The following is a 15,446-nucleotide window of genomic DNA, read 5'->3' on the forward strand; positions in this document are numbered from 1 at the left end:
TGTTCAACTACCCATGATCCAGGGAGTCGTTGATATCTAGGCTCTTTTGATTATTCCTCCTCCTCCTTTCTCCTACCTCCCCCCCTTCCTTCACCTCCCTTCTTTCTTCTTCTACTTTACTTCTCCTACCTCCTTCTACCTATGAACCTATTCATCTCCTAGGTCCTTCTTTTTTTCTTTTCCTAGGGCCTCCACTTCCCACTAGTGGGTAGATGAAATTCCAACCAATCCTCTTGATGCTTTGCACCGAAGTGAGGATTGGTTGCAGGAAGCAAGGATGACCTGAGATTCTCTGTGATTTCCTGTCAACAGACTATCTTTCAATGTCCTGGATGACTGACATGCCATGCCTTGTGACTGGGATGATTTGGGACTTCCTGGGCAGTGCCCACAACAATGGTGGGGCTTTAGCAGGAGCAATAATTCATATTTTGGCCAGGGTGATTTTGATCGCTTGGCCAAGGCCTCAGCTCCTCCCAGAGCTAGAAGCCCTCGGGGAACTGCCCCAGCTACATTCCAAGTGGCAGCCTTTGTGCAATGGGTTTCCAGGGTGAGGGAGGGCTGGGTCTCAAAAGGGGAGGCTCCAGTAGGCCCCCTGGGAGTCCTGTCTGTCCTTCATGACAGGATAAGCAACAAGCTAAACTGCCCTGACCATTTTCTTCCTGGCCTCCCCAGGAATCTAGGTAGAAGCCCACTAAAACCCTTCTTCAATCCCTGTGGTGGTTTGTTCCAAATTCAGGCTTTGAGAATCTGACTGGAACATTAACCGAGGGACAGGGAGAAGCAGTGTTTGCAGGAGAACAACTCCCACCCCCCATCATTACCCTTCCCATCCTGCCCCAATACTATCTACACACTCTCTGCTTGGTTAACTTCAAAAAACATTTGCCGAGGCCAAGAGCCTGTCATGGGTGAAACTCTGCTAGTTGTAGGTGATAGATACAAAGGGCCTAAGACTGGGTTCCTGTCCTCAAGTAACTTACAGTTAAATAAGGGAGCTAAGACATGAGCACCCATAGCTATGATTCAAGACAAAATGTGATCAGCTCTAGAGGAGAGGTATAGTAAGGCACAATGGTTATATACATAGGAAGGTGAGGCCACTTCCAGCTGTGGGGAGCGGGGTCAGGGAAGGTTTTATGAAACAGGAAGAATTTGGGTAGGATTTTGAAGAATTCACAGGGTACTGGGAAGATTTCAATAGAAGGGGGTAAGAGGCAGTGTGTGGAGATAGCACAGGATTTTTTAGATATCATAGATTGTTCCATCAAGTGTCATACACCATATCCACCTCTTTCCAGCTGTATGACTCTGGGCAAGTCACTTTAAGCCTCAGTTTTCCCATCTGTAAAAGGTTCTTTCTTTGTAAAAGAGGTTGAATAACACTTGTGCTGCCTACCTCTCAGAATTATGAGCAAAGAGCTTGATAAACTGAAGTACTATATAAATATATTTTGGTTTGGGACTGGACTTTTGATTTTGTTAATAAAAGGAACTCTGAATGATGAAGCTCCCTTTGTCAACACAGAGCCAGACCTACACTGCAACTCCAAGAGTGTTGTCTGTAGCACTGAGAGCAGAAAAGACATGCCCAGGGTGATATAGCCAAGCTGGGTCAAAGGTGGAACTTGAACGCAGGTCTTCCAGATTCTGAGAGTCTGGCTCTCTAAATACTATGTCGAACTGCTTCTTTGGCAGGCAGTCTTTTAAAATATGTATAGCAACATAATATTCATATTTTATTCTGAACTTAAACACCAAATGAAACTAGCATTTTCATATACATTTTAGAATGGAAGGAGGGGATTGCCCATGAAGCTTTTCTTTGTAACAAATTCATCTTGTGACTTTCAAAACTGTCCTACTTATCTGATTCTTTCTGTCCTTCCTTCTCTTTTGCTCTCCTCTGCTTTCCCCCCTTAGCAAAACAAGTTTCTTGGACAAGTGCCCTCTCTCTTCGTACCTGATTCTCTTCCTCTGTAAAATGAAGTTCCTAAAGCCCCACCCCCACTACTCTACGCACTAACCAGAACTGGATGGCTTAAAGGCCCTTCAATTTTAACATTCTAGTAGTGTGATGCCAGGTAACTTGTGCAAATCAAGGCATGGCTATAATCCTTTGGAAAGATGATTAGAGGTGGTCTTGTTTTGTCTGTGATTTGTTCTCTAAGGGATGTCACCGATCCAAGGTGAAGAGAGAATTTGGAAAAACCCCTCTCCCTAGAGGCAGCGTTTCCAAAGGTAAATACCACCCTCCAGGGTTGCCTTGATGCAAAAGCAGGGTTCTTGACCAGTGTAGCATTTTTGCTTAGTACTACCCCATCTGGCTACCTCCTTTCCAGAATTTTTAGCTAGCCCAGATTTTTATGGAAGAGGAGTGTGGGTGGGGTGCGTGAGTAATGGAACTGAGTACCTAATGAGGGAAAAAGGAGAAACTGAGAAGGGAAGGTGTGTAGTACTCAGTACCCCAAGTTCTCTGATGATTTCATAGTTTGGCCAAGGGCTAGGCCTGCTCCCTTTTCTAACTTTTTTCTAGCTGCTGATTTCCAGTGTGCTGCTCCTTCCTTTTATGCTGACCTTTGACCATCTAGCCAGGGTTACTTACAGATTTACCCCATTCTACCCTCTTCTCTCTCCTACCAATGGCAGTTTGTCTGGTTGCCATGTGCTCAGCATTCTGATGACCCTGGCTTGCTGTGAGTTCCTTTTTGAACAAGGACACTGTCATTAGGAAATCTTTGCTTGCAATAGTCTCACACCCACATTGTTGTGAATATTTAGGGGGAATACAGAAGAGTTAGGGAGGAGCAATCAGAGAAGGCTGTATGCCACAGGTGGTGGCTGAACTAAGCTTTCAAAAAGGATTTCAACAGGCAGAAATAAGGACGAGGCATGGTCTGCTTATGTTCATATAGGCAGATGACTACAGCATGAGATACTGGAACAGTTGGTAGTTCAGTTTGACTGGAACACAGAGTACTTGAGTATATGGAGGGGAGGGATGTAAAATAAGGCTAGGGGGCGGCTAGGTGGCTCAGTGAGTAAGGCGCTGGCCCCAGAGTCAGGAGGACCTGAATTTGGTTCTGGCCTCAGACACTTAACACCCACACAAAAAAACTAGCCGTGTAACCTTGGGCAAGTTACTTAACCCCAATTGCCCTCCAAAAGGCAAAAAGAAAAAAAAAAAGAAAAGGCTAGGATCAGACTTTGGAGTCTTTCATATGTTAAGATAAGGAGTTTGGTGACCAACCATGACTCCAGGAGGCTGCAATCAAGCATGCTATTCAACTCCTGACAGAGAGGTGAGCGATCCAAGGTACAGAATGAGATGTGTAGTGTTGGACATGCTCAGTGGGGGAGTTTTTTGACTTGACTATGCATATTTTTGTAAGAATTTTATTTTTGTTTTTTCTTTTTTTTCCCATTGGAGAAAAGGGTAGCGAGATGAGAGTAGAATTTTTTTTGTTGTTGTTAATTGAAAAAAAATTTGAAAAGCAGATGCTTGTTGACATAAAATAGTCTATAAGGACTTTATTTTATTGACAATTGGGAACTAAAGATGTTTTTTTTGATGGCGAAAGCGAAATATTTACATCTTTAACTTTGGAACGTTAGTTCAGCAGTTGTATAAAAATTCACTAGGAGAGGGAAAAGACTTCGAGCAGTGAGATCAAGTAGGGGGTAATTAAAACAGTCCCCATGATGTGGGCCTGAACTAGGGTGGTAATCCTGGGAGTACAGAGGAGAATGTAAGATACATTATGGAGGTAGAATTAGCAGGACTTTGGAAATGGATTACATACAATGATGGGTCAATAAGGACATAACTCAGAATTATCCTAATATTATATTCATGTTATGTGATGCAGTGAAATATATAAGAATACAAACTATGTAATGAATGTTAAAGGAACATGGAACAGTGGAGTGACTATATGCAGGTGAATGGTGAATGAACGAATTAAAAAGTATTAAACTCTTACTATGTACTAAGTACCGTGTCATGTGCAGGGGGTACAAAAACAAAAATTCAGGAAGTCCCTGTCCTCAAAAAGCTTATATTCTAATGAGAGGAGACTGCACATAAAGGGGAACATTGTTCAAGATGGTATATTTTGACTTGGAAAGTTACCAGTTGTTGAATCTAGCCATAGAATAGATTGACACACTTTCTTCAGGATCCAAAATGGTAGTATTGATTTTATTATGGTTATGAAGCTGAAGATTGGGACCATAGGGGGAAAGAATAGCTGGTGAGAAGTTGATCAGAAGGCAGGGAAAGGCCGCGCAGAGCGGTTTGGTCGTTGATCAGAGCGGCAGTATTCCCGGACTTAAGTTACTCAGCGCGAGGCGGAATCGGCGGCATCGCCGAGCAGACAGAAGCGGCGGCATCAGCAGGGAATTCAGCGGAGGAAACATCGACTGTTCCTTCGGCAAGACAAGATGGCCCGTACAAAGCAGACTTCTCGTAAGTCCACTGGTGGGAAAGCTCCACGCAAGCAGCTGGCCACAAAGGCTGCCAGGAAAAGCGCATCCTCTATCGGCGGGGTCAAGAAGCCTCACCGTTACCGGCCTGGTACTGTGGCCCTTCGTGAGATTCGCCGTTACCAGAAGTCAACGGAGCTTTGATCAGGAAACTTCCCTTCCAGAGATTGGTAAGGGAGATTGCTCAGGACTTCAAAACAGACTTGAGGTTCCAGAGTGCAGCTATTGGTGCCCTTCAGGAGGCAAGTGAAGCATATTTGGTGGGTCTCTTTGAAGATACTAACCTGTGTGCCATCTATGCCAAGAGAGTTACTATCATGCCCAAAGACATCCAGTTGGCTCGCAGGATACGGGGAGAAAGAGCTTAAGTAAAGGCAGTTTTATGGTGTTTTGTAGTAAATTCTGTAAAATACTTTGGTTTTAATTTGTGACCTTTTTTGGTAAGAAATTGTTTATAATATGTTGCATTTGTACTTATGTCATTCCATCTTTCACTCAGGATGAATATGAAAAGTGACTGTTCACAGACCTCAGTGATGTGAGTGAGCATTGTTACTCAGAAGGGATGGGTGATAATTCTTGCTTCTAGTGATGCATGTTTCTGTATGTTAATGACTTGTTGGGTAGCTAAAATGGTAAGGTACTAGAATTGATATAAATGTGTACAGGGTCCTTTTGCAATAAAACTGGTTATGACTTGATCCAAGTGTTTAACAATTGGGGCTGTTAAGTCTGACCATACATCACTGTGATAGAATGTGGGCTTTTCAGAAGGTGATAAATATACAAGTCTTAACCACAGGGTAACTTACAGTTTCCTAAAAAAAAAAAAAACAAGAAAAAAACCATAAACCTGGCAGCTATAGAATACACTATGTGCATTTATAATAGCTATTAAAAAAAAAAAAAGAAGGCAGGGAAAGAGTTTAAGAGAAAGAGTTGAGACCAAGGACTTAGATCCTTGGTCCTGTGACATGGCTGCAATAAATAGTTAGGAATAAACCACCAAAGTTTTCCTGGAGATGAGTTTTCTTGGAGGGTAGGGAGGTAGTTTTGAAGACTAGGTTTGGCAAAGAGGTGAAGGGAAACTGAGACCCCAAAAGATCCATTATTTATGTTGTGCTAGCAAAGCCACTGCACTACGAAGTGATTTGAGATTTATTTAGTTCTTAGGAGTTCATTGATTAACTAGCCTTGGACACAGTTCCCTCTGGACACTTCTAAGTTCCCATCCTCTTATGACATTCAAGTATTTAAAGTATCAGAGGGATGCAATCCCAGTTTATAATAATAGTTCACTTCTATGTGGCACTTTATAAATCACTTTCCTTACAAAACTCTAATTACCCCTATTTCAGAGATGAAGAACCTAAGGCCCAAAGGGGTCGTGTCACTTATCCAAGCTCTCACTGGCTAGTGCCACAAATAAAAAAAAAAGCTGAGACATAAATACAAATTTTCAGAATCAAAATCCAAGAATTTTTGAATTCTACAATGTGGTCTGCTAGGAGCTAATGGGGTAAAGGTATCTGCCTCACTGAAGGGTCAGAGCTACCCATTCCCTGGAATGTTCCAGGTTACAAGGAGCAGATATCTCTGCCTTCCTCCTAAATGGCCCAGTGTCTGGCAAAGTTTCAGTATGTGTCTCCTACCCCCACCTCCTGATAGCTCATTATGCCAGCTTTCTCACACTTGTGTCAACACTTCCCATGGACCATCACGGAAGGATCCCACCATCTGAATCACTGGGAACACTTCCTGTTGCTTCTCAAAGCTTTCCCTAGGGAGATCACCCTACAGAAAGTTCCCTCTGCATTCTCTGGGTTTAGACAAAAATGTGTGCGTCTCTTTGGAGGCATGAGAGCTGCTTCCTCACTTTTTCTACCTCTTCATCCTTCTCCCTTGTTCCCAAAATATTCCAAAGTGGGGAAAAACATGGACAAATGAGGATATGTTCCCACAGATAGTGGGTAGGGAAACTAGAAATCAGAATGAGAACACCTGGCTAACACGATTATCGCCATTTTATAGATGAAGGAGCTGGGCCTCAGAGTATCCACTCTAATAAAATCTGATGGTGCTATGAATTTAAAGTCTCTTTATTTCACAGACGAGGAAATGAGGAATTTCACAAATGACCACTTGTCACTCTCTGAAGAGTATTCCTGTTGGGGCAGCTAGGTGGCACAGTGAATTAGAGCACCAGCCCTGGAGTCAGGAGGACCTGCGTTCAAATTTGGCCTCAGACGCTTGACACACTTACTAGCTGTATGACCTTGAGCAAGTCACTCAACCCCAATTGCCCTGCCTTCCCGCCTCCAAAAAGACAAAAAAACAAAAAAGAGTATTCCTGTTTAAGTGGAGGTTAGACTAAGTGATTCCTAAACTTGTTTCCAACTCTTCTGTTTATTGATTACATTTATCAGCTTATCAGACATCCTCCCTACCAACCATCTTAGGTGAGGGCTACCCAGATGACCTTCATATATTCCCCAACTCAAGGAGGCTCAGGTACATTTGCAGCCGAGTCCCTAGGGGTTTGTTCTCCAGCAAAAGCGGAGGGGAGAACAAGTAACAAGAGAATACAAGAAAAAATAAGGAAACACCAAAGATATTACAAGAAAAGCTCTCAATAAAATCCCAGAACCCTGGCAGATAAGCCAACAGAGAGGAACCCAAAAAACAGAAGGAAGAATGCCCAAGTATGCAATTAAAATCCGGACCTATTTTAGGGGCTTCATTTTAATATAAAGGAAAGTGAACTAATGACTCCTAATGAAAAACAGAATCCTCTGAGGAGCACAGAACAAGAAGAAAATCTAGAAAAATTCAAAAGAACTAAAATTCATGAAAGAAGAAATCAAGAATGACTAGAATGCTCCAGAAGCTGGAGCTTTCAACCACAAATTTGGAACTCAACTTTAGAACTTTTCCCTTCAGACCAAGATGAAGCATCAGAGTACGGCCTTAGTGCAGTCCTAGGCAGATGTGATGATGATAAGGAAGAAAGAGGTGCTCAACTTTCATTTGCTTCTGTTTCCTTTGAAACAGAGACTGATCTATGAACTAGAAAAGGGCAGAATAAAAGTGGTGAATAAGCAGAAGGATTAGCACTTTCTGCTTGTCCCCAGAGGATAGAACTGGGAGCAAAGGGTAGAAGTGGCAGAAAGTCAGACTAGACTTGTCCTAAGGAAATATTTTCTATGAATTCTAGGAATAGAGCTATTCATAAGTGGTATTATATGCCTTGAGGAGTAGTGAATCTCTCTTCACTGAAGATCTTCAAACACAGGCCAAATAATCACTTGTAAAATTTGTGGTAAATAGGATTCTTGTTGAGGTCCAGTTTGGACTAAAGGGCCTCTGAGGTCTCTTCTAACACTGATTATATTATCCCTTTCTTTGATGTTAAAAAAAAAAATTCAGTGTTCCAAGAGTCTTAGTACAATTTAAAGCTTTAATATATCAAAATAGCACTAAAACTTCTTTTTTTGGGGGGGAAGGGAAGGGTTATTGGGGTTAAGTGACTTGCCCAAGGTCACACGGCTAGTTAAGTGTGTCAAGTTTCTGAGGTGGGATTTGAATTCAGGTCCTCCTGACTTCAGGGCGGGTGCTCTATTCACCATGCAACCTAGCCATCCCTCACTAAAACTTTTTAAAAGGACTTTTGAACCATTTGATTCTACCAACAGAGCACCACCTCATATGACAATATTTTTTGAAAAGTATATAAAGTCAGCACAACTGATCAAATGATACATTGAAAAAGTTTGAAAAGAAATGATCCTCAGTAACAGTTTAAAGGGGTCCTGAGGCAGAAGTGTTTGAGAAGTACTACCTTACTTCTCTATCTAATGAAATCATTGGTCCAGTTCCTATCTCTCATAAACAACCTTTTATCCTGACAGTTGCACCAGGGTTGTTGTAGAAATGAAGAGAAAAAAAAAGAAATGGAGAGGAAAATCAAAAGAGATTTTATCAAAGGCCCTAAAAGTCTTTCACTTTTGCAAAAGATAATGGGTTCCCTTCTTGTAATAATTCTCCTAGAATTTAAAGGGTCCCCTAGACTGAAACTTCCCAGCAGCAGGAACTGGTATTCCAGGTGCCATAATGTTGTGTTTTGTATAATAATATTTCCATGGCCCAAAGGAGCTTTACTGATAGGGCTGTGACATAACAAAGGTTATTTTAAGCATTTGGGACTATCATCCACAACAAAATCATAACTATAATAATGATGATGATTCCTTTGCACTACAAGAAAAGTTCTCTTAGTTCATATAGTACTGTTGCCCTAGTTCAGGTCATCATTAGCCTCAACAAAATTAGTCTCCCAATTAATCTCCCTAACACTATTTTCCTCATTCTAATACATCTTTCACAAAGAGAGTGTTCCCAAAGTCTTAGTGCCACTTCAAGTCCTTCGGGACATCCTGTATTTGTCAGCACCAGTTTAACAATAGCACCAATTTCCCAGGGTTCTTATGAGAATCAAATGAGATGATATGTGTAAAACACTTTACAAATCTTAAAGTACTATGTAAATGCTACCTATCATTGCTATTATTATTATTAAGGTGCAGATCTGGCTGTGCCATTCATTTCCTGGTCCAAACATCTTCAGGGGATCCCAACTGCCTCTAGGAGAAAACATAAACCCATAAGCCTGGCACTTAAAGAAGGCCTTCTCCAGCCTGGCTCCAATTTACCTTTTCAACTTGTTTTTCACATTACTCACTCCCTTTCATGGACTCTCTGTTTTCCACTGGGTTCTGCCATCTCCAGCCTCCTATCAGGGACCAAAGAGCATTTAGTAAGCATTTACTTTCAGTCTTAGTTAGGGGACCCTTTAAATTCTAGAAGAATTATTACAAGGAAGGAATCCATTATCTCTTGTAAAAGTGAAAGACCTTTAGGGCCTTTGATAAAATCTCTTTTGATTTTCCTTTTCATTTCTATAACAACCCTGGTGCAACTGTCAGGGTAAAAGGTTATTGATGAGAGATAGGCACTAGACCAATGATTTCATTAGATAGAGAAGTAAGGTAGTGCTTCTCAAACATTTCTGCCTCAAGACAAGCAGTGCCATATACTTGGCACTGCTAAGTACAGGAAATTCAAGGAAAAAAGTCAAAGTGTCAGCCTGCCTGGAGCTTACGTGGAGGGCCAAGGAATAGAAAGAGAGGCAGTGCAGCAACATGAACTTTTATAGAAGTATATACATATCAAACGGAAAATGAGTACTAGATAATTTGGGGAAGGTAGTGAATTAGCAATTATGGTGACCAGCAAAGACTTCATGGAGAAAATGGCATTTTGGAAAGCAAGCATTCCAAGAAGTGGAGGTGAGGCAGGAATGCATTCCAAAGGGCAAAGGCAAAGAGAGAGTCAGGGTCCTGTGCATGTGCTTATATGTGGAACACTGAATAGGTCACTATGTCTGGATTATAAAGTGAAAAGAGTGGTGTACAATGTAAGAAGACCTGGAAAAGTAGGAAGAGGCCAGGTTGTAAAGAAATTTAAATACCAAACAGTGGAGTTTATATTTGATCTGAGAGGCAATAAGGAGTCACAAGGGTATATTGAGCAGGTAAATAACATGATCAGATCCACACTTTAGGAAAATTCCTTTGGTAGCTATATGGAAAGGCAGCTAGGTGGCTCAGTATATAGAGTGCTGGGCCTGGAGTCAGGAAAATCTGAGTACAAATTTGACTTCAGATACTAGTGTGTGACCTTGGGCAAGTCACTTAACCTCAGTTTCCTCAGGAGAAGAAAATAGCAAACTACTCCTGTATCTTTGCCAAGAAAATGGCATATGGGGTCACAAAGACTCAGACAACAACAAGCTGTATGGAAGATGGATTGAAGTGGGGAGAGGTTTGAGTCTGAGGTAGGATGGTGGTTGTATGAGAGGAGATGGGGGGGGCATAAATGACAGAGATTTTGTAGAGACTGATAAGATTTGGTAATTGCTTATATATGGGGGAGTGAGTGAATATAAAGAATAGATGATGCTGAAGATGTAAATCTGGATGACTGGAAGAGTGATGGTACCCTCAACAGTAACAGAGAAGTTTGCAGAAAGGGTAGGAAGAGAATGAGGGGGAGTTTAGGGGAGAAAGAAAATAAATTCTGTTTTAGACTGTTACTCCATGTCTAAAGTGCTCTCTCTTTTCATTTCCACCTTTCAGAATACTTACTCAAGGTTCAGTTTATTTTTTTTTTATTAAAAATTGATTTTTGTGTTTATTATCCTTCCTTCTCACTGCCCCTTCAATAGAACAATGAAAAAAAACTCACCATAAATATGTATAGCCTAGCAAAACAAATTCCCACATTGACCATATCCAAATATGTATGTCTCATTGACTGGAGGTGGGTAGTGTGAGTCATTTTTGGTCTTCTGAACTCATCATTTATCATTGCATTAATCATAGTTCTAAAGTCTTTCAAAGTTGTTTTTCTCTATATTGCTAATGTGTAAGTTGTTCTTTTAGCTCTGCTCACTTCACTCTGAATCAGATTACAGAGGTCTTCTCAGTTTCATATGAAAAGTTCATTTTGTCATTTCTAATGGCATAATAATCTTCCATCGAAACATTTACCACAATTTGTTTAGCCATTCTCTAATAGGCAGGCATCCCCTTAGTTTCTAGTTTTTTACTACTATGAAAAGATATTCTACAAATCTTTTTGTACATAAAGGTCCTTTTCTTCTTTCTTTGATCTCTTTGGAGTACAGTTCTAGTAGTGGTATAACTGGACCAAAGAGTATTCACAGGTTAATAACTTTTTAAGCATAATTCCAAATTACTTTCCAGAATGACCAGACCAATTTACATCTCCGCTAACAATGCATTAGTATGTTTGTTTTCTCATAGTCCCTCCAATATTTCCCTCTTTTGCTATCTTTGGCAAGCTGATGGTTGTGAGGTTGAATCTGAGTTTTAATTTCTTTGTCGGTGATTTGATGCCTTTTTTCAAATGGTTATTGATAACTTAGATTTCTTCTTTTGAAAACCACTTATTCATGTCCTTGTAGCGGCAAGCACCCCAGCGTTCCCAGGGTGGCTGCTAGCACAGGTTCTTGGATCTGCTTGTTAAAGGAAAGCAACTCAAAATGGGTTAACAAGCTTACTTTAATCAATCAGACATATATCGTTTACCTTGTTCAGGGGAAAAAGGTCAGCACCCTGAACTTCAAAGTATACAGGCAGAATTATCAAGACAGAAACAGATCAAGTAGACAGATTTCCAAACTGTCCAACCATTACATCCATACCCAGTCAACATCTGGGTTTCCACATCTGGGTTTTTCAAAGCCGGGGGTGCCCTGGACAATGGCTTCCCATAATACAGATCAAATCACAGAACACTTCTCAAAGTGAGCCCCCAAAACAAAGCCTCACATCAGGGCTTATATACCCTTCTCCTGGCTCAGAGAATGTAACAACCTTATTGACTCACTGGCCAATCAAGAAGTATCTACTGAAAAACAAGCCTCCCACCCCAGGCTTCAGGTGCACTTTAGCCTAGGGGCAGGGAAGATCTTCCAAATCTGCATTCCCATTACAGTCCTTTGACCATTTATCTTTTTGAGAATGGCTCTTAGTCTTATAAATTTGAATCCATTCACCTTTATCAGAGAAAACTTTGCAGAAGTTTTTTTCCCCAGTTACCTGAATCCTTTCTCATTTTAGTTGTATTAATTTGTGCAAAAGCTTTTTTACTTCATATAATTAATGTTGTGTATCTTATTTTCAGCAATCCTCTACTGTTTGTTTAGCTAAGTCCACCAGTATTTATTAAGCATCTACTTCTAAAAATCTAAAGAAAGGCAAAAAACAGTCTTTGCCCTCGAGGAGCTTCCAGTTTAATGGGGAGATGACATGTGTTCAAACAAAATACAGATGGGATAAATTGGAGAACTTTAAGGGGAAAGCACTAGCATGAAAAGGAATGGGAAAGGCTTCTTGTAAAAGGAGGAAGTTTAGCTGGGCCCTCCTGGAAGTGAGGAAAGTCAGGAGACCGAGATAACGAGGGAGAGAATAACAGGCAGGAGAAACAGCCAAAGCAGACGAGGAGCTTGAAAAAGGAAAAAGGTGGGGTTAGGATTTTTTAAATAATTTTTTATTGTTTTTCGGTTAACATAAATCTGTCTTCCTCACCACCACCCCTCCCTACCCCCATCAAATACCAACCTAATACAATTGGGTTGCTAGAAGTTCCTCATACATGACATTTCATCTCTAAAGTCTGTTTGCATAAGAGTTGCCCCATCCCTTCTCAACTCCACTTAAAAGACATTTCCTTCTCTTGAAATGGAAAAAAACAAAAACAAACCCAACCCTGTTACAAATATGTATAAACAAAGCAGAACAAATTTCCACAATGGCCATGTCTGAAAAAATATATGCCTCATTCTGTACTCTGAGTCCTTTATAGGTAACATTTTTCATTATTAATCTTCTGTAATTGTGGTTGTCATAACACTGATTGAAGTTCCTAATTCTTTCAAAGTTGTTTGTTTTCACCATATTGTTGTCACTGCATAAATTGTTTTCTTGGTTCTACTTCATACAAGTCTTTCTAGGTTTCTCTGAAATCATTCCCTCCACCATTTCTTACAGCAAAATAGTATTCTATCATACTTATATACCACAACTCGTTCAGCCATTCCCCAATTGATGGGCATCCTCTCATATTCCTATTCTTTGCTACCTCAAAGAGAGCTATAAATACTTTTGAATGTCCTTAGAGTTGGTTTTTGATGAAGATTAACCCCTTCCTTAATCTACCCTCCCACCAATTCCTCCTTCTCCTCTTTACCTTCTATTTCCCTGCTGTGAAGCATTTCTGTACCCAACTCTGTGTGTGTGTCTATTGTGCTATAAGAAATGATGAAGGGGACAGTTTCAGAGAAACCTAGAAAGACTTGTATGAAGTAATACAGAATGAAGTGAATTGTAAAGACAAGTAACTTTGAAAGAAAATACCAGACTTTGGATTTAATTGATAAACTCTTGATGAAGAAACATTATCTATCAACTGAGGTCTGCAATTTATAGTCTTCAGGACAGCTAGGTGGTGTAGCAGATAGAGTGATGGACCTGGAGTCAGGAAGACTCATCTTCCTAAATTCAAATCTGATCTCAGACATTTACTAGCTGTGTGACCCTGGGCAAATCACTCAACTCCATTTGCCTCAGTTTCCTCATCTGTAAAATGTGCTGGAGAAAGAAATGGCAAACTACTCCAGTATCTTTGCTGAGAAAACTCTAAATGGGGTCATGAAGAATTGGACATGACTAAAATGATTGGATAACAATAACAACAATTTACAGTCCGAGAGAGTGGCCTAGAGCAGGGGCGTCAAACAACTGGCTGAGGGCAGCAAAAATCAGATTAAAATGAAGCTGCGAAATATTTAACAAAATAAATTAAAATATAGTAGAACATGTATCATAGGATAAAAATAATAATAAAATTAAACTTACATCTAGTATAGCACACATAATGTTAATAAGTTTTCTAAGTCAACATGGCTACAAGAACTCTTATGTTCTTTCTTTTTTATAGCCTCTGTTTCTTTTTGAGTTTGACATCATTGGCCTGGAGAGGTCACATAACTAATACATGTCAGAGGGAGGATTTGAATTCAGGCCTCCCTGACTCCAAGGCCAACTACGTATTCACAATACCACTCTGCCTCCTAATAATAATTTGCATTTGATCCTCAGGTAAATACTGTACTCTTTCCATTATAACCAGCTTCAGTGCAGTTCCTCAAACATGCTCATCTCTGTATAAGATCTGTGCCTTTGTATAAGAGTTTGCCCATCCATATCCCTTCTCATCTTCATTAGAATACATTCCTTCCCCTTCTCTACCCCTCAGGATTCCTGGCTTCCTTCAAAGCACATAGGACTACCTCCTAAGGGGTAAAGGAGAAGGAGTTTTCTTGATTATGATCCCCTCTGTTATTAGCACCCTTTCCCTCTTGAATATTATTTTGAATACACTTGGTATTTACTTACTTTGTAACTATGGTATCTCTATCCTACACTCCAATGTAAATTTCTCAAGGGCAAGCTCTATTTGTTTTTGTGGTCTTTGGATCAGCACTGGCTAGCACTGCACATAGTAGGTACTTAATGGATGTTTCTTGAATTGATGCAGATACAAAATAAAATTATACCCAAGATTTAGGCAGTAAAATGACTTGCTGCAGGGCGGCTAGGTGGCACAGTGAATAGAGCACCAGCCCTGGAGTCAGGAGGACCTGAGTTCAAATGTGATCTCAGACACTTAACACTTACTAGCTGTGTGACCTTGGAGAAAGTTATTTGACCCAAATTGCCCTGCCTTCCCTCCTCCAAAAAGCAAAAAACAAACAAAAAAGAAACAAAAAAACAAAAACCGAAACCCTGATTTGTTGCTCAAGGTCATAGAGCTAGTAATTGGTCAACCTGGAATTTTGTCTACCTTTTTACTCCAAGTCTAATACTCTTTCTACTATGTCATGTTGCCTTGGAGGTCAGTTGTTTCAACTTTGGCTGAGTAAATACTTATTGAATTGGTGCCAAAATAATGAACTCTCTGGTCCCTGTAGACTGGCAATGTCATTTCTGTATGCTTATTAAAACAAAATTTCACTCTAACAAAGTCAATTACTACCCAATGTAAGGTCTGTGTCCATATTTACTACATGATTTAAGTGGCTGGGTCTGTGCTGAGCAGAAAGGAAAAATTCCCCACCTGTATAGAATATAAAATTATCAGAGTCAGGGGGTAGCTAGGTGGCACAATCAATACAGTACTGACCCTGAAGTCAGGAGGACCTGAGTTCAAATTTGGCCTTGATGTTTAACTAGCTGTGTGACCTTTGGCAAGTCACTTAACCCCAATTTCCTTGCTTTCCCCCCTCCAAAGAAAAAAAAAGATCATAACCATAGATC

At 40.4% G+C, this 15,446-nt stretch overlaps 1 pseudogene; it reads left to right on the forward strand.

The window, feature by feature from the left end:
* The first annotated feature begins 4,342 nt into the window (after positions 1-4,342).
* On the forward strand, positions 4,343-5,385 carry LOC138169469 (histone H3.3A-like; annotated as a pseudogene).
* The last annotated feature ends 10,061 nt before the right edge of the window (positions 5,386-15,446 follow it).

The sequence above is a fragment of the Petaurus breviceps genome, unplaced genomic scaffold (assembly GCF_028583685.1).
Source record: "Petaurus breviceps papuanus isolate PSGF00001 unplaced genomic scaffold, PetGlider_PUasm1.0 37, whole genome shotgun sequence".
Taxonomy (NCBI): Eukaryota; Metazoa; Chordata; class Mammalia; order Diprotodontia; family Petauridae; genus Petaurus; species Petaurus breviceps.